Below are 18,326 nucleotides of genomic sequence, written 5' to 3'. Positions count from 1 at the left end.
GTCTTGTTAAGCTACTGTGACCTCCACGTCTCTTCCAAGGGGCATTGATATTGTCTTTTTATTCCACTGTGACCTCCACCACTCTTCCAAGGGGAATTGATATTGTCCTTTTGTTCCACTGGGACCTCCACCACTATTCCAAGGGGCATTAAAACCGTCTTGTTAAGCTATTGTGACACCACGTCTCTTCCAAGGGACATTAAGACCGTCTTGTTAAGCTACTGTGAACACCACGTCTCTTCCAAGGGGCATTAAAACCATCTTTTTAAGCTACTGCGACCTCCACATCTCTTTCAAGGGCCATTGATATTGTCTTTTTTTTCCATTGCGTCCTCCACCACTCTTCCAAGGGGCATTAAAACCGTCTTTTTATTCCACTGCGACCTCCACCACTCTTCCAAGGGGCATTAAAACCATCTTGTTAAACCACTCTGAACTCCACAGCTCTTCCAATGGGCATTAAAACCGTCTTGATAAGCTACTGTGACCTCCACGTCTCTTCGAGGGGGCATTAAAACCGTCTTGTAAAGCTACTGTGACCTCCATGTCTCTTCCAAGGGGAATTAAAACTGTCTTGTTAAACCACTCTGAACTCCACAGCTCTTCCAAGGGGCATTAAAATTGTCTGGTTAAGCTAATGTGACCTCCACGTCTCTTCCAAGGGGCATTGATATTGTCTTTTTATTCCACTGCAACCTCCATCACTCTTCCAAGGGGCATTAAAACCGTCTTGTTAAGCTACTGTGACCTCCACGTCTCTTCCAAGGGGCATTGATATTGTCTTTTTATTCCACTGCGACCTCCACCTCTCTTCCAAGGGGCATTGATATTGTCCTTTTATTCCACTGGGACCTCCACCACTCTTCCATGGGGCATTAAAACCGTCTTGTTAAGCTACTGTAACACCACGTCTCTTCCAAGGGGCATTAAAACCATCTTGTTAAACTACTGTGACCTCCACGTCTCTTTCATGGGGCATTGATATTGTCTTTTTATTCCATTGAGTCCTCCACCACTCTTCCAAGGGGTATTAAAACCGTCTTTTTATTTCACTGCGACCTCCACCACTCTTCCAAGGGGCATTAAAACCATCTTGTTAAACCACTCTGAACTCCACAGCTCTTCCAAGTGGCATTAAAACCGTCTTGTTAAGCTACTGTGACCTCCACGTCTCTTCCAAGGGGCATTAAAACCATCTTGTAAAGCTACTGTGACCTCCACGTCTCTTCCAAGGGGAATTAAAACCGTCTTGTTAAACCACTCTGAACTCCACAGCTCTTCCAAGTGGCATTAAAACTGTCTGGTTAAGCTACCGTGACCTCCACGTCTCTTCCAAGGGGCATTGATATTGTCTTTTTATTCCACTGCGACCTCCATCACTCTTCCAAGGGGCATTAAAACCGTCTTGTTAAGCTACTGTGACCTCCACGTCTCTTCCAAGGGGCATTGATATTGTCTTTTTATTCCACTGCGACCTCCACCACTCTTCCAAGGGGCATTGAAATTGTCCTTTTATTCCACTGGGACCTCCACCACTCTTCCAAGGGGCATTAAAAACGTCTTGTTAAGCTACTGTGACACCACGTCTCTTCCAAGGGGCATTAAAACCGTCTTGTTAAACCACTCAGAAATCCACAGCTCTTCTAAGGGGCTTTAAAGCCGTCTTGATAAGCTACTGTGAACTCCACGTCTCTTTCAAGGGGCATTAAAACCATCTTGTTAAGCTACTGTGACCTCCACGTCTCTTCGAAGGGGCATTGATATTGTCTTTTTATTCCATTGCAACCTCCACCACTCTTCCAAGGGGCATTAAAACCGTCTTGTTAAGCTGCTGTGATCTCCATCTCTCTTCCAAGGGGCATTGATATTGTCTTTTTATTCCATGGCGACCTCCACCACTCTTCCAAGGGGCATTAAAACCATCTTGTTAAACCACTCGGAACTCCACAGCTCTTCCAAGGGGCATTAAAACCATCTTGTTAAGCTACTGTGACCTCCACGTCTCTTCCAAGGGGCTTTAAAACCACCTTGTTAAGCTACTGTGACCTCCACGTCTCTTCCAAGGGGCATTGATATTGTCTTTTTATTCCACTGTGACCTCCACGTCTCTTCCAAGGGGCATTGATATTGTCTTTTTATTCCACTGGGAACTTCACCACTCTTCCAAGGGGCATTGATATTGTCTTTTTATTCCACTGTGACCTCCACCACTCTTCCAAGGGGCATTAAAACTGTCTTGTTAAGCTACTGTGACCTCCACGTCTCTTCCAAGGGGCATTAATACCATCTTGTTCAACCACTCTGAACTCAACAGCTCTTCCAAAGGCCATTAAAACCGTCTTGTTAAGCTACTGTGACCTCCACGTCTCTTCCAAGGGGCATTAAAACCGTCATGTTAAACCACTCGGAACTCCACAGCTCTTCCAAGGGGCATTAAAACCGTCTTGTTAAGCTACTGTGACCTCCACGTCTCTTCCAAGGGGCATTGATATTGTCTTTTTATTCCACTGCGACCTCCACCACCCTTCCAAGGGGCATTAAAACCGTCTTGTTAAGCTACTGTGAACTCCACGTCTCTTCCAAGGGTCATTAAAATGGTCTTGTTAAACCACTCTGAACTCCACAGCTTTTCCAAGGGGCATTAAAACCGTCTTGTTAAGCTACTGTGACCTCCACGTCTCTTCCAAGGGGCATTAAAACCATCTTGTTAAGCTACTGTGACCTCCGCGTCTCATCCAAGGGGCATTGACATTGTCTTTTTATTCCAATGCGACCTCCACCACTCTTCCAAAGGGCATTAAAACCGTCTTGTTAAGCTACTGTGAACTCCACGTCTCTTCCAAGGGTCATTAAAATGGTCTTGTTAAACCACTCTGAACTCCACAGCTTTTCCAAGGGGCATTAAAACCGTCTTGTTAAGCTACTGTGACATCCACGTCTCTTCCAAGGGGCATTAAAACCATCTTGTTAAGCTACTGTGACCTCCGCGTCTCATCCAAGGGGCATTGACATTGTCTTTTTATTCCACTGCGACCTCCACCACTCTTCCAAAGGGCATTAAAACCGTCTTGTTAAGCTATTGTGATCTCCACAACTCTTCCAAGGGGCATTGATCTTTTTATTCCAGTGCGACCTCCACCACTCTTCCAAGGGGCATTAAAACAGTCTTGTTAAGCCATTCTGAACTCCACAGCTCTTCCAAGGGGCATTAAAACCATCTTGTTAAGCTACTGTGACCTCCATGTCTCTTCCAAGGGGCATTAAAACCGTCTTGTTAAGCTGCTGTGACCTCCATGTCTCTTCCAAGGGGCATTAAAACCGTCTTGTTAAGCTACTGTGTCCTCCACGTCTCTTCCAAGGGGCATTAAAACCGTCTCTTCAAACCACTCTGAACTCCACAGCTCTTCCAAGGGGCATTGAAATGTTGTTTTTAATTACCTCTAACCTCCATGACTCTTCCAACGGGCATTGCATTTCCTCCTAATTTTAGTCAGCTTTTGCTTTTCAATGCATAGGCGAAAACTAAGGGAGACCCTCTCCCCAATAATGGGTAGAAGGTTTTTAGTACGCTGTAATCCACATCTGTTTCAAGGGGCATTACAGTTCCTCATAATTTTTGGAAAGCCTTCCATTCACTGCTTAGGCCAACATTGTACAGGAGACCCAGTTGCTATAAATGGAAAAACGGTTTAGTTAAGGCCCTCTGACCTCCATGTCACTTCCAAGAGGTATTGGAGTGCCTCGAAATTTTTGATAGGCATTGCACTCACTGTATGCCCTATAACTGTGTAGTCGAACCGCTCCTTTTGGTACAGAAACATATCCTACAAGACATGTGTGGTTGACTGGCCTGATATTGATGTGAATGGTCCCTGTTCCTCCTGCTCTTTCTCCTTTGCCACCACCTCATCCATCATTCATCACCTGAAGCTTTGTTTTAACGGGAGTCATAGAACTGGGATAATAGCAGGAAAACATCCAGCAATCCTCGGAGGAGGTAGGATATGCGCCAAAACGCTGACCACCTCAGGCCTAGCCACTACTACTTACATGCGCTTGCATTCCAAGGAACAGAAAGCTAAGGAGATGGATGGCCTCATGATCATGAATAATTTACTCATTGTGTAGGAGGCCGACCACTGCTGCTGTCTACCTTCTGAACTTTGTGTTGAAGCCTGATTGACCCAGGACCCACAATCCTCTATGTCTGGAGGACGTGCTGCATCCCAGTGTCCAACTGTGTCCCGGCTTCCACAATATTAACCAAGTGTGAAGGCATCAGTCAGATGGACCATCCATGGCCACATTCACTTGTCCACGTGTTTGTGGTTAGGCTGTCCTTCAAATAGGGGCAGCTGGGGACCATTTATGGATACCCAGCCGCCCCAAGGCGGCTGGGGACCGTTTGTGGGCTCCCGGCCGCGGGGCAGCTGGGAACCGAGTATGGACACCCGGCCGCCGGGTGGCTGGGGACTGAGTATGGTTACCAGGCCGCCGACGCAGCCATGACGTGGTGGCCAGATTCCGCCTCCACATGCCTAAAAGGCCCAATTTCAAGTGCAAGCAAGCAAGCAGAATGGTATTGCAGCCTGGGGGTGGGTGGGTGGCAGGCTGCATACTTGTGCTTGCATTGCAAGGAATGGGGGAGGTACAATTGAACACTGCCCTTGGACAAGGACTTGCACAGGGATAGTTGCAAGTCTGAATCTTCTGATGCTGCAAGGATCACTTCTGATGGGCACACTTTTAGGCAGTGACCTGGGTGTCAGAGATGCTTCCTGGGGTCTTCACCATGCTGTTCCCAAGTCTTTTCAGCACTGTATGCATGTGTCACACAGTTCATGGCCAGATAAGGTTGTAAAATATTAAAATGACATTTCCCGGTGAATGCATTTGTCATGGTTGAAAGCAATACAAAAGTGCAAAAATGCATAAAAAATTCTACTTGTGAACATAGCCCAAGGTGTGGAGGAGTATTTTTGTTTTTGGTTATTTATTTTACCTTATACACAAGTCTTTACCGTGGAAAGGATGTTCCTTAACATATTTCACAGGAAAACCGTTTTAGTTTCGTTTTTGAACGTTTTATTGTGAGCCCGTAAAAGTGGCTTAATACCTCTGACCAAGTTGTTGACAGCAGTGACCTGGGGGCGATCCCCATGCTGGCCCCATGTCATTTGAACACTGTCACTATCGTTTTGGGCACTTTTAGCCTTTCTACAGACTGCCAGGGGTGCCGCCGCAAAAATGCTCGGGTCTCCCATAGACTAACATTGGGTTCGTTGCTCGGGTCGAGCACCCGAGTATCACGGTGAGCTCGGCCCGAGATTCGAGCACCTGAGCATTTTAGTGCTCGCTCAACACTACTAATAATCCTATTGATGACATATATTGACGAACTATTAATGACAACAGATATGACATCAGTTGGGGTAAACATCCGGCACCACCATAGATCAGCTGGTAACTGTTAAATCAATGTTTTATTTATTTTCACTTGTTTTATTTTTTTTCTTATATTTTTGGGCTGAAAAATATATTTTGTAAACTATAAATATATATTCATTCAAATCAATACGAGGCGGATGTGCAGTACTCGGCCGTGGCCATTATCAGTAGATGGAGCAGCTCTGCAATTGAGTATTTCCGGCCAGCAGCCACTGCCGCAGACTCCGACAGCAGCTGATTGGGTGCCGGGTGTCGGACCCCAACACATCAAACATGGATAGGATAAGGATAGGTCATCAATGATAAGTAGTGAACAACCTTTTAAAGAACAATACCCAGACTTAGTGGAGGATAAAAAATAAGGGGCTATAGCAGGGCCTCACGATGAGGAATGGGGGTGCCATTTCGTTTATTATTATTACAGTGCCAACTCGTTCGGCCTGGTAGGAACAGACAGATTAAGAATAAAAGATGGTCAGTATTAGCTCCTTTACCCTTCCCTACCTTTATAACTTGTTCTTAACCGTATGAATAAAACTTAAATTTTACAGTTCTTTTTTCTTTGTCTTTTCTCCGCTGAAATGTTGCATAACTTGAAGAGTAGATTGAAGCAAATATGAAATCTCTTTGGTAGGGTGGACTGTAGTACACTAGACTTGAGCAAAAGTTTTGTAACGTTTTAAAAATTTGCAACTGATGAATTAGCTGAAAACATCTGGAAACCCAATTCTTGCCAACAATGGCAAGAACATTAAAAAAGTTATCACATATAAAATAGTCAGTAAAAAAAGGCAGAAATTGAAGAATAAGACGCAAATGAAAAACTCCAAAAAGTAGACCATAAAGAAGCTGCCAATGCAATTTTAAATCAGGCCATAAATGTCCTGATTAAGATATGCAAAAATTGCCAATTTGTCATTTCAGCTCCGTCCTTTATCATCTTTCTTGTTTACTTGCCTGACATGGCATCTGTGTACCAGTGAAATTCAATCCTTTTGGAAGTATTGGCAGGTACAGTGTTTTTTGTAGAACATAATGCTCTGTTGATGGTAGAATCATTATACAAGCAAAACACAAGTTGGATCCAAAGATGTCATTTATTAGGTTGCACGAATGGAAACATTTATCTTTGTAGCCCATCCATTCTTTTTTCTACTTAATTGACAGATATATATTTTAGATAGCCCTACATCATTAACATTTGCGCTTTGCTAGTACATGACGTTTTTCATTGCCCACCGAAATGTAATTTGGTAAAAAGCAGCTATTAATATCTAGTCTGCACGTTTTGTACCTTTGTTCAACAAATTGCTTTTTAGTTTTGTGATGTAATGTTTTGCTCAAAGCAGACATGACATTTAACTAGCACATGAGTACATTAACATGATTAGAGTCTCTTAGGAAAAGAGGACTTTGTAATGTTCAGTTCTGGCTTCTGCATTTGGCACCAGATTTTAATCATCAAATATATTGGCATAGCAGTTTACTTGCCTGCCAAAGATATAAATCCTTTTTACAAGTTTTGGAGCAAATTAGGTTGTCAGTTGTTTAAGAAACTTCTCTCTGAGTAATAGGTATGTAGAATTACATAGTCTTATTTCTAAAGATATTTTATGGAGTTAACAAGACTGTACACAGGTAATGGTAAATTCATTAAAATATACTTAACTATTGGAGAAAAAAAATGAAACAAAAAAGTTATAAAAGTAGCTCATTCTATAAGATAAAGCTATCACATCACCAGTGGAGTGGTGTAGCAAGATTAGGAGCAGAGTAGAGATGAATTGATCTGTTGTAATCTGAACTTGGTGGCCTCGCCAAATTTTCTTCAAAAACTTGATTTGCGGTAAATACATTTTTGTGGATCTCAGTACTGGAAAGTGGGGAGAAAAAAAAGAAATAAAGAGTGACAAAGAGATATTTTCTTATGATATGTATATTCCAGTCACTCCAGAAATCTGGAGATGGAAACCACCCTTGCCGCATAAAGTGCCAGTCATGTGCCCAACTGTGCTCCACTGGGAATCGTTGATCTTTGTTGACCCAGGTACTGACCACCACTGCACAAGGTATAATAATATGGTACAAGGTACACCAATGTCACAGCTGCAGGACATTATAGGGAAGCCAGGGCACCTGTGCAAAATTACATTTGCCCGATCTCAGATGTTTTCTTTCTGTGAATCACAAATCAAATATCAAAGAGTTTGAATTCGTGTGAAACCATGAATTTAAGAAAATTCGACTCAAACTTGATCCTTCACAGATCGATCTGCTCATCTCCAGAGCAAGGTATGCTATTAAGCAAGTAAAAAAGATGTCCCACACCAAATAATATAGATTTTAGTGGGTGTCCTGACTCACTGGGATTGACAGTTTTGACCTCAATCATTGTTAGATGGGTAGTTACATGATTCTATTAAGAACAATGTATACCTCCTCGCAAACATCCAGGTAAGTCATTTCTTGTCTGTGAATGTAACATTATTTTTTGTAATAAACAAAAAATAAACAGAAATGCTGATTTTCCTAGATCACAGGATACCTGGCAAAGACAAAGTTTGCACCTGGCAAATCTGGTGAGATGCCAGGGTGTACTGACACAAAGGGTAAATATACTCTTTAACGCAATTTTTAGTTCAATAATGTGTGCCATCATCATAAGCATCAGTCAGTCTAGGAAAATGGTCTGAACTAGAACTGCATTTTCTTCAATACTCATATTCACTGTATCACTGTCTTCCAAATCCACAGCCAAACACCCTGCCACCTTCTGTCTCCTATGTTTCCCCGCACACAGCCTCTACTCTTTTGTCTCAGTCCATGATGTGACATCCATGCTGGTGCATGTCCCCTCTGGGAATGTTTTGATTGACAGGTGAAGTAGGAAAATAATATGGTAGCCCATGCGCCTGGAATTTGTGGTTCTGTCCAAATTGGAAGCTTTGGGTTAATTACTGGCTAGTCTGTGTTTTCCTTGCTGTTAGTGATGCGCCCCCCTGGGCCGTGGGGTACTCAGTAGCTGGGCCGGTCGATGCTGAGGGATGTCACAGTGGCGGAAACCCGGTCCATGACCCAGGGCGGTGTTAGAACCTTGCAGTTAGGTTTTTTTTTCCTTTGCTGGTCACATGACCTTGTTGGCCTATTTAATCCTGCTCCGCCCTTCTGGCTTTGCTGGACTTCATTGTATATCTACTTTCTAGCTAGCCTGTGCTCTGTATCTAACTCTGTTAGTTTGCTTGGTCTACGGACCTCTATGTTCTATCTATTTTGTTTGTTCGTCTGTCTGCTACTATTTCTGTTAGGAGGTGTCCCATATTCCTCCCAGTCCTTAGTACTTGTAGGGATTCCCTCCCCACATCTATAGGTCTCCGTACAGACTAGATTAGGACTTTAGCAGGTCTGATCGCAGGATCAGGTTCCCTGTTACATCGTAGGGATTCAGCTGAGTCCTATAGTAGGGACAGATCTCCTCTCTTTCCTTAGCTTTGGTAGCAGAACATAACAGTAAGTCCAGCCTGCAAATTCTCTAAGGAAAGATTTTTTTTTTTTTTGTTCCATCATGGTGTCGGTTCAGGATTTGGCTAAACACCTGCAGGGACTCTCTCTGGAAGTGGCCGAGCTCCGTCAGCACGTGAGTAACTGTCCTGGAGCATATTTCTTGGAGCCTAAGGTATGTTTGCCGGATTTATTTTTTGGTGAACATCGAGAATTTTTTTCATTTAAAAATGCTTGCTTATTGTATTTTCGTTTGAGACCCAAGTCCTCTGGGGATGAATCCCAGCGCGTAGGGTTCATAATGTCACTTTTGCGCAAAGAGCCTCAGGAGTGGGCCTTTTCTTTGCAACCTAGTGATACATGCTTCAGATCAGTGGATAGTTTTTTTTCTGCTTTAGGATTATTATATGATGATCCTGACCGTGTGGCATCAGCTGAGACTGAGTTGAGACGTTTAAAACAAGGATCAGGTAATGTCGAAAAATATTGTACTCATTTTCATCGTTGGTCCACTCAAACAGGGTGGAACGATTCTGCTCTGAAAAGTCTATTTCTTGCTGGGCTCAGTGAAAGGGTTAAAGACCTGCTAATTGCTTATCCTACACCTGAGGATTTGCAACAGGCTATGCAATTAGCTATACGGGTGGATAGAAGACTGCGTGCTAGGGTTAATGAGAGCAAATCCTCTGCTATGTCAGTTTCTGGTTATGATAATGTGTGTACTAACAGTGGTGAACCGATGGAGATTGGATCGGTGGCACCTCGCTCTCAAGAAAAAGACCGTCGTTTTTCGGAAGGCTTGTGTTTCTATTGCGGAAAATCTGGTCATTTGATTAAAGGCTGTGAGCTTCGTATGAAGAAAGAAAAAAAAATGGTCAGTCACGCCCGTATTGCCTGTTTAAATTCCAAGCGTATATTTTTAGCTGCTTCCACGATTGCTCAGGAAAAATTAATGGAATTTCGGGTGTTTGTTGATTGCGGGTCTACACTGAATGTAATTGATGGGGGATTCGTGGAAAAACTCAATTTAAAACCTGAACCTTTATCATTCCCCATTGCTGTGGTTTCTGTGGATGGCTCCCCTTTGAAGAATATTACTCTCAAGGTCAGTGAATTTCCTCTCACTATTAATGGTGTTCACCATGAGAAATTGGATTTGGTAGTGTTGAATAACTTGCCTTCTCCAGTAATATTGGGTTTGCCCTGGTTAAAATTTCACAATCCTGTACTGGATTGGTCTACCAGTGAAATTAAATCCTGGAGCCATAAATGTTATGACAAGTGTTGTAACGGGCGTATTGCAGCTTTGGATAGGGGAGAATTGCCTGTTCCTATTCAGGATTTTTGGAGAGTTTTTTCTGAGAAGGAATCGCAGGTTTTGCCTCCCCATAGAGACTATGATTGTTCTATTGAATTTGTCCCTGGAGCGACTCTTCCTAAAAGTCGTTTATTTAACCTTACTATTCCTGAGAGGAAGGCTTTGGAGGAATACATACAGACAAGTTTGGCCGCCGGTCACATTAGGCCCTCTAAGTCTCCTGTGGCGGTTGGATTTTTTTTTGTAAAAAAAAAGGACGGTGGTTTACGTCCTTGTCTGGATTTTCGTGAGATTAACAAAATTACGGTACGCAATCCTTACCCACTGCCATTAATTCCTGATCTGTTTAACCAGTTATTGGGGGCCAAGTGGTTCTCTAAAATTGACCTTAAGGGGGCATACAATCTGTTGCGCATGAAGGAGGGTGATGAATGGAAGACTGCTTTTAACACTCCTGTGGGTCATTTTGAGAATCTGGTTATGCCTTTTGGTCTTACTAATGCTCCTGCATTTTTTCAGAATCTGATTAATGACATCCTTAGACCTTTGATCGGTAAAAATGTGGTTGTGTATTTGGATGACATTTTGATTTATTCGCCAGATCTGGAGTCTCATTGGCAGAGCGTGCGTGAGGTATTACAGTTATTAATGGACAATTCGCTTTTTGCTAAGCTGGAGAAATGTGAGTTCGCTGTACAGAGAATTAGTTTTTTGGGCTACATTATCTCCAGCAAAGGTTTTGAGATGGATCCGGTTAAGGTTCAGGCTGTGCAGGAATGGCCTAGGCCTATTGGTTTGAAATCGATACAGAGGTTTTTGGGTTTCGCCAATTACTACAGAAAATTCATAAAAAATTTTTCTAGTATTGTCAAACCTCTGACTGATCTCACCAGGAAAGGTGCTGATGCGGTTCAGTGGTCTTCTGAGGCCATTGAAGCTTTTGTGTATCTCAAGGAGAGGTTCACCTCTGCTCCCATCCTTATGCAGCCTGATGTTACTAGGCCGTTTTTGGTTGAGGTTGATGCTTCCTCTGTGGGGGTTGGCGCAGTATTGTCTCAGGATAACGGGGATGGATTACATCCCTGTGCCTTTTTTTCAAAAAAATTTTCGGAGACTGAACTGAATTACGATATTGGTAATCGGGAATTATTGGCTATTAAACTCGCATTTGAACACTGGCGCCACTTCTTGGAAGGTGCGGAATTTCCCGTTCAGGTTCTTACGGATCATAAAAATCTGATATATCTTGATGCTGCCAAGCGCCTGAATGCCCGTCAGGCTAGGTGGGCACTGTTTTTCTCGCGGTTTAATTTCTCCGTTACTTACATCCCTGGTACTAAGAATGTTAAGGCGGATGCCTTGTCTCGCAGTTTTTCTCCCATAGTCGGTGCTGAGAAAGAGGAAAACATTTTACAAGAAGGTGTTGTGATAGCTGCTTTAGACTCCGTTTTGGAAGATGAGATTCTTAAAGCTCAGGAGAATGCCCCATCTAACACTCCTCATGGGAGGTTGTTTGTGCCTGGGACCTTTAGGAGAGATTTGTTTGTTGAGTGTCACGAATCTCGGTTGGCAGGTCATCCCGGAATCTCTGAGACCAAGAGACTGGTGGGTCGCAGTTTTTGGTGGCCTGGATGGCAGAAGGAAGTCATTAAGTGGGTGCGCCAATGTACTATATGTGCTAGATCTAAGTCCTCACATACTCCTGCTGCGGGGTTGCTTTGTCCTTTGGAGGTCCCCAGTGCTCCTTGGACACATTTGGCTATGGACTTTATAACTGACCTTCCCCCCTCTGAGGGTTTTACTGTCATCTGGGTGGTCGTGGACCGTTTTAGCAAGATGTGTCACTTGGTTCCCTTCGTCAAACTGCCCTGCGCTAAAACTCTCGCTAAGGCCTTTGTCAAGGAAATTGTCAGACTTCATGGCGTTCCTACTGACATTGTTTCTGATAGGGGTCCTCAGTTCGTGGCTCGTTTTTGGCGTGCCTTTTGTGACAGGTTGGGAATTCATTTGTCGTTTTCGTCCGGATATCATCCTGAATCTAATGGCCAGACAGAAAGGAAAAACCAGGATGTTGAGCAGTTCTTGCGTTGTTTTGTGGCAGACAATCAAGAGGGGTGGTCTGAGTTTCTGCCACTTGCCGAATTTGCTCTGAACAATCATACATCTTCTTCTGCTGGTTGTTCGCCTTTTTTTTGTTGTTCTGGGAGACATCCGTCGTTTGGGTCGTTCTCCAAGTTGGGATCTGCCGTGCCTGAGGAGGAGAATTTTTCCGGTGATTTGGAAAGAGTTTGGACGGATGTGCGTGGTAATCTTCAGGAGGCCAACAGAAAATCTAAAGACTACTTTGATAGGAAACGACAGGAGGTTTTGTTCGCTGTTGGTGACATGGTTTGGTTGTCCTCTAGGAATCTGCGGTTGAGGATTCCTTCTAAGAAATTGGGTCCCAAGTTTGTAGGGCCCTTTAAGGTGCTTCAGGTTGTCAACCAATCTGCTGTTAGGTTGGAGGTTCCTACCTCCTGGAGAATTAATCCGGTCTTTCATGTCTCTCTGTTAAAAAAAGCTGTTGTGTCGGATGGTGACGCCTCTGCCTCTGTTCCTCCGGTGGTGGAGGACGGGGAATATGAAATTTCTCGCATCCTTGACTCTAGACGGTATAGAGGTAGTTTGCAGTATCTTGTGGCCTGGAAAGGTTTCGGACCCGAGGATAACTCTTGGGTGAGGTCAGATGATGTTTCCGCGTCCAGACTTATCAGAGCGTTTCACAGGAGATTTCCTGATAAGCCTGGTCCTAGGGGATCCGGAGGATCCTCTTAGAAGGGGGGGTACTGTTAGAACCTTGCAGTTAGGTTTTTTTTTCCTTTGCTGGTCACATGACCTTGTTGGCCTATTTAATCCTGCTCCGCCCTTCTGGCTTTGCTGGACTTCATTGTATATCTACTTTCTAGCTAGCCTGTGCTCTGTATCTAACTCTGTTAGTTTGCTTGGTCTACGGACCTCTATGTTCTATCTATTTTGTTTGTTCGTCTGTCTGCTACTATTTCTGTTAGGAGATGTCCCATATTCCTCCCAGTCCTTAGTACTTGTAGGGATTCCCTCCCCACATCTATAGGTCTCCGTACAGACTAGATTAGGACTTTAGCAGGTCTGATCGCAGGATCAGGTTCCCTGTTACATCGTAGGGATTCAGCTGAGTCCTATAGTAGGGACAGATCTCCTCTCTTTCCTTAGCTTTGGTAGCAGAACATAACAGGCGGTCAATAAAAGGGGAATAAAAAAAAGGGAATATAGTTTTTATATATATAATATTCGTGACGCCACCTGTGGAATGCGGCTATATCGAGCCGCCGCAGCAGTGCAGAACCTCTGGAGCTGATGATGATGCAGCAAAGTTGGTTCAGCTCTCACAGGCAGAGCTTAGCTCCAGGGCAGGAAGTGGTGATGTGATAGATGTTGCTGTGCAATGTAGTGCAGGGGATGGCGCTGATAATGACCAGTCCACAACTTAATGGCAGTTTCCTCTTATCTTTACTTGCGGTGGTTAGGCAGACCGGGGCACGGGTACTAGCTGGTAGTAGAGGTTCGGGTGGCCTGGAAGCAAGTTGGGAATCCACCTCGCCAGGTGAAGTTGGAGGCCTTCCCTTTGTGCTAATCTCTTTGGCCCTGCTGCTTATAGCTGTGCTGTGGCCCTCGTCCCTGAGTCAAACGTCTTTGTGCTCACCAATATGGCAGGCAGCTCGGGCCTTCCTGGAGTGTCGCTCCCACGTGGTGTTGCTGGGCCCTATGTGCTGCTAAGCCTGGTGGCGTGTGATGGGGCCAGGAGACCTGCAGTCTCCTGCCCTCTGGTTTCTGCTGCTGGGCCTTCAGTGCCCCAAAACCTTGGACTCTGGTGTCCGGCTCTTCTGCAACCTCTCTGGGGTGAACTGCTGTGCAGCTCCACTCCCCAGGTCTTTCCTCGTCGCTGTCCTGTATTCAACTCCTCTCACTAACTCTAACTAACCCCGCCTCCAGATTCCAGTTGCTAAGGGGAGGAGCTCCCCTTGCTGGTCTGGAGTCAGGAATGTGTTGCATGCTAGTATACCTGACTAGGGGACCCCTGCTTGCTTCCAGGCATGGCATCACCCCTTGTGAGGGAGGAAATGCCACTGTGGCAACCGGACCTCTGGGGTGCCACATTCCCCCCTAGTTAATTTCAGTACTCCCAGACTGAGGATACCTTTTAGAATTAACAATTAACAATAACAATTCACATTACAAATAGTTTACAAAGTCAAAAATTACAAAAAAAACAACAAAAATTTATAGCAGTCACTGCGGCGCTTAGTCTTTACGCCACAATCCGGGAATTGTCTTTTTCCGGATAATTGAAATTTGGCTGGTGGGAACCGCATCAACCCACTTTGTGTATTGTCCCTGGGCGTGGCTTCAGTGCATTTTGTTGTTGGGCCCGGTCTTCGGCCACGCCTGCGGTTTATTTCCAAGGCCACTTATTAACTATATTCAATATTGTCCTGACCATACCTAGTCCTGTGGTCCAATTTTCCATAAATTTAACAACTATATATATCCAAGATTATTTAACGGTTAAAACTATATATAACATACACTTTAGTTCCTCCAGGGGGCAAGGAGCTGACCTTTAGTACTTGGGGTCGATCTACGTAGTACATTTGTTGTCAATGACCTACCCTGGTCCCTAGTGTCTACCCCTGGTGTGGTGGGTTCAGTGTGAACTACACTATGGGTAGTCTGAGGTAACACCGGTAGGCTGGGTAATCTCCTACAAATTCTTTGGCTCACCCTGGGTACGACAGGTTCACTGCTAGCAGAGGGTAGATACTACTGATCTGCTGCTGATGAGGTATCTGTCTCTGGGGCCGATTGGTCTCTCTGCTGTTCTGGAGCCTCTGCAGCTTCCGGTGAGGCCGCTTGAAGAAAGTTCAGGACCGGTACCACAATTGCTCTGTTCACCTGCGTCCAAGACCAGGGAAATGCTCCAAGGACTGTCTGGACCGTTTCCTCCACTTTTTCTATGGGCTGAGGGCTGTCTTGGTCTTCTTCTTTGTGTTTCAACTGTTCAGGGCATGTCTTCAGGTGGTCTCTTGAGACTGCCGCTGAAGTTTCCCCTCCATATTTACTGATGAGGCACACTTTGGTGTTATCGTAATTCAAGGGTAGGACGGTATATGGCTCAACCTCCCACTGGTCATCTAATTTATGGACTTGTCTCTACCTCTTGAGTACCTGTTCTCCAGGTGATAAGGGAGCTGCAGGTGCGTGCTGATTGTAAGTTTTCTCCCGCTTCTGTCTCGCCTGGGACAAACTTCTCTCCACACATTCTTGCACCTTGCGGTATTGTTGCTGCCACTCTGTATCCCAATCTGCATCTGGTGATGTCGTCTCTGGTGTTAAGACTCCCATGTCTAAGTCAATGGGTAACTTGCCAGGTCTTGCTCTCATCAGGTAAGCGGGTGTACAGTTGGTGGAGTTTTTTCGGGATGTGGTTATATAGGTCCACCAAATCTGGTAACTTCTCTAGCCACAGGCTATGTTCATCAAGGGGCAACATCTTCAACAGGTCTATTACCACCTGGTTCATCTTCTCACACAAACCGTTGGTCTGGGGATGATACGGCGTCGTCCTCATTTTCTTGAAGCCGTACAAGTTACAGAATTCCTGGAACACCTCTGCTTCAAACGCTGGACCTTGGTCGGTGAGCACTCGTTCAGGGTAACTGTGCGGGTGACAAAAGTGTTGTTGAAACGCTTTGGCTGCCGTCTGAGCCATCTGATCTTTGACTGGCACTACTACCAGGAATCGGGAGTAGTGGTCTACTATGGTGAGAGCGTAGACATAGCCTGACCGGTTTGGGGCTAGCTTCACGTGGTCCAAAGCTACCAGTTCAAGTGGTTGTTTGGTGATTATGGGCTGCAGGGGAGCGCTCTGGCTATCACAGTCTTTCCGTCTCAGGTTGCATGGACCACATTCTCGACACCATCTCTCGATTGCTTTCCTCATGCCAACCCAGTAGAATCGCTCATGTAGCAGGACTTCCAACTTCTTCCACCCGAAGTGTCCTGCTCCGTCGTGGTATGCTTCTAAGACCATTGGCGCATCCTGCCTCTGGACTACCACCTGCCAGACCAGTTCGTGTGTCTGGGAGTTGATACTTCTACGACACAGCTTTCCCTCGTAGATGAACAGTTTGCCCTTCTCCTTCCACAACTGTTGGGTCTCCTGTGGAGCATCTGAATCAGGATGCGAGTCAGCTTGTGTCAGCAACTCCTTTATCAGGCGGACAGCCGGGTTGCTATCCTGCATCTGTGCCCATCCATGGTGGGGCAATGGGTTGAACATGGACTCTCTGTTGGCGGAGCGCTTGTCCCTCTCACAGTGGGAGCACTAGGTCACCCCGTGACGATGGAAAGCGGGTAGCTCTATCTCCTCCAGATCTTCTGGGTCTTCTCCCCCATCTGGCAGGTTGGGCATCCTGGACAGCGCATCAACATTGGTGTTTTTATGCCCCGCCCGATAATTTATGGTAAACTCGAAGTTAGACAGTCGGGCTATCCATCGTTGCTCTAGGGCACCAAGCTTCATAGTCTCCAGGTGCGTCAGCGGGTTTTTGTCTGTGAAGACTATAAATCTGGAGGAGGCGAGGTAGTGTTTGAAGCGCTCTGTTACAGCCCAAACTATGTATAAAAACCCCAACTTGAAGGAACTATAGTTGTCGGGGTTCCTTTCCATAGGACGGAGCTTCCTGCTGGCATAGGCAATCACTCTCTCTTTGCCCTGCTGTACCTGAGACAGCACCGCTTCCAATTCCACATTGCTGGCATCCGTATGGAATATAAAGGGTTGGCCATAGTCGGGGTAGGCCAGGACTTTGTCTCCAGTAAGAGCCATTTTCAGTCGAGTGAAAGATTCGTCTTCTGGTTTACCCCATTTGAACGGAGGTTTTGGGAACTTGGCCTTCTTGGACTGGCCCACTAAGAGGTCCTGCATGGGTGCCGCTATCTTGGTGAAACCCTTGATGAATCTCCTGTAGTAGCCTACCAGCCCGAGGAACTGCCGCACTTCCTTGATAGTGGAGGGTCTTGGCCAGTCCTTGATCACAGTGACTTTTTCAGGGTCTGGTGCTACACCTTCGGCGCTTACCACATGACCTAGGTACTGCCCCAATGGCATGCAGTTGAACTCGCTGAGGCCCATTGGTGCTGTAAACGCGGTCTTTTCTCTGTCCACCTCTGCCACAGGAACCTGCCAGTACCCACTGGTGAGATCCAAAGTGGAGAAATAGTTAGCTGATCTCAATGCTGCTAATGATTCCTCAATTCTGGGTAATGGGTAGGCGTCCTTATGTGTAATGCGGTTAATCTGCCTTGTAATCAACACACATCCTCATTGTACCATCTTTCTTTCTAAAGAGAACTAATGGAGCTGCCCAGGGGCTACAACTATCTCTGTTCACCCCAGCCTCCTTCATCTCCCCTAACATTCCTATGGCACATGGATAGTGAGCTGGGGGTACAGGCCGGTACCTCTCTTTAATAGGCAGATGATCTCCCGTGGGGATATGATGTTGGACCCCTTTTACCTGCCCAAAGTCTAGTGGGTGTTTGCTGAAGACTCTTTCATATTCTTGGACCACCTGGTATACTCCATGCTTTTGGTGCAAAGTCAGTGCCCACTTGTAGCTTCTGACACCAATCCTCCATCTGCCCCTTGGAGCCATTATCCTCCGCCGATTTGGATGGAGGCAAGGGTTCCACTGTCTTTATTGTGTTGTTACTGACAGTGAATAGCTTAACAAGGGTAGCATACCGGGGTAAATGGACCTCTTTCTCCCCACAATTCAGGATGCGTATCGGTACTCTCCCCTTGCGGACATCGACTACCCCCCTGGCTGTCAAGATGGTGGGCCTACTAACAGAGTACACGGGTTCTACCAGGGCCTGATAATCATGACCCCTGAGACCGATTGCTGCCCGACACCATATTAATATTTCACTCCTAGGGGGCATTGCAATAGGGAATGGATCACTTATTCTCACACTGCCAACT

This window comes from Phyllobates terribilis, unplaced genomic scaffold (assembly GCF_046119375.1).
Source record: "Phyllobates terribilis strain yellow unplaced genomic scaffold, ASM4611937v1 Scaffold_7__3_contigs__length_470593459, whole genome shotgun sequence".
NCBI classification, from domain to species: Eukaryota; Metazoa; Chordata; class Amphibia; order Anura; family Dendrobatidae; genus Phyllobates; species Phyllobates terribilis.
The sequence above is the reverse complement of the archived record's forward strand: the minus strand, read 5'-3'. Positions refer to the sequence as shown.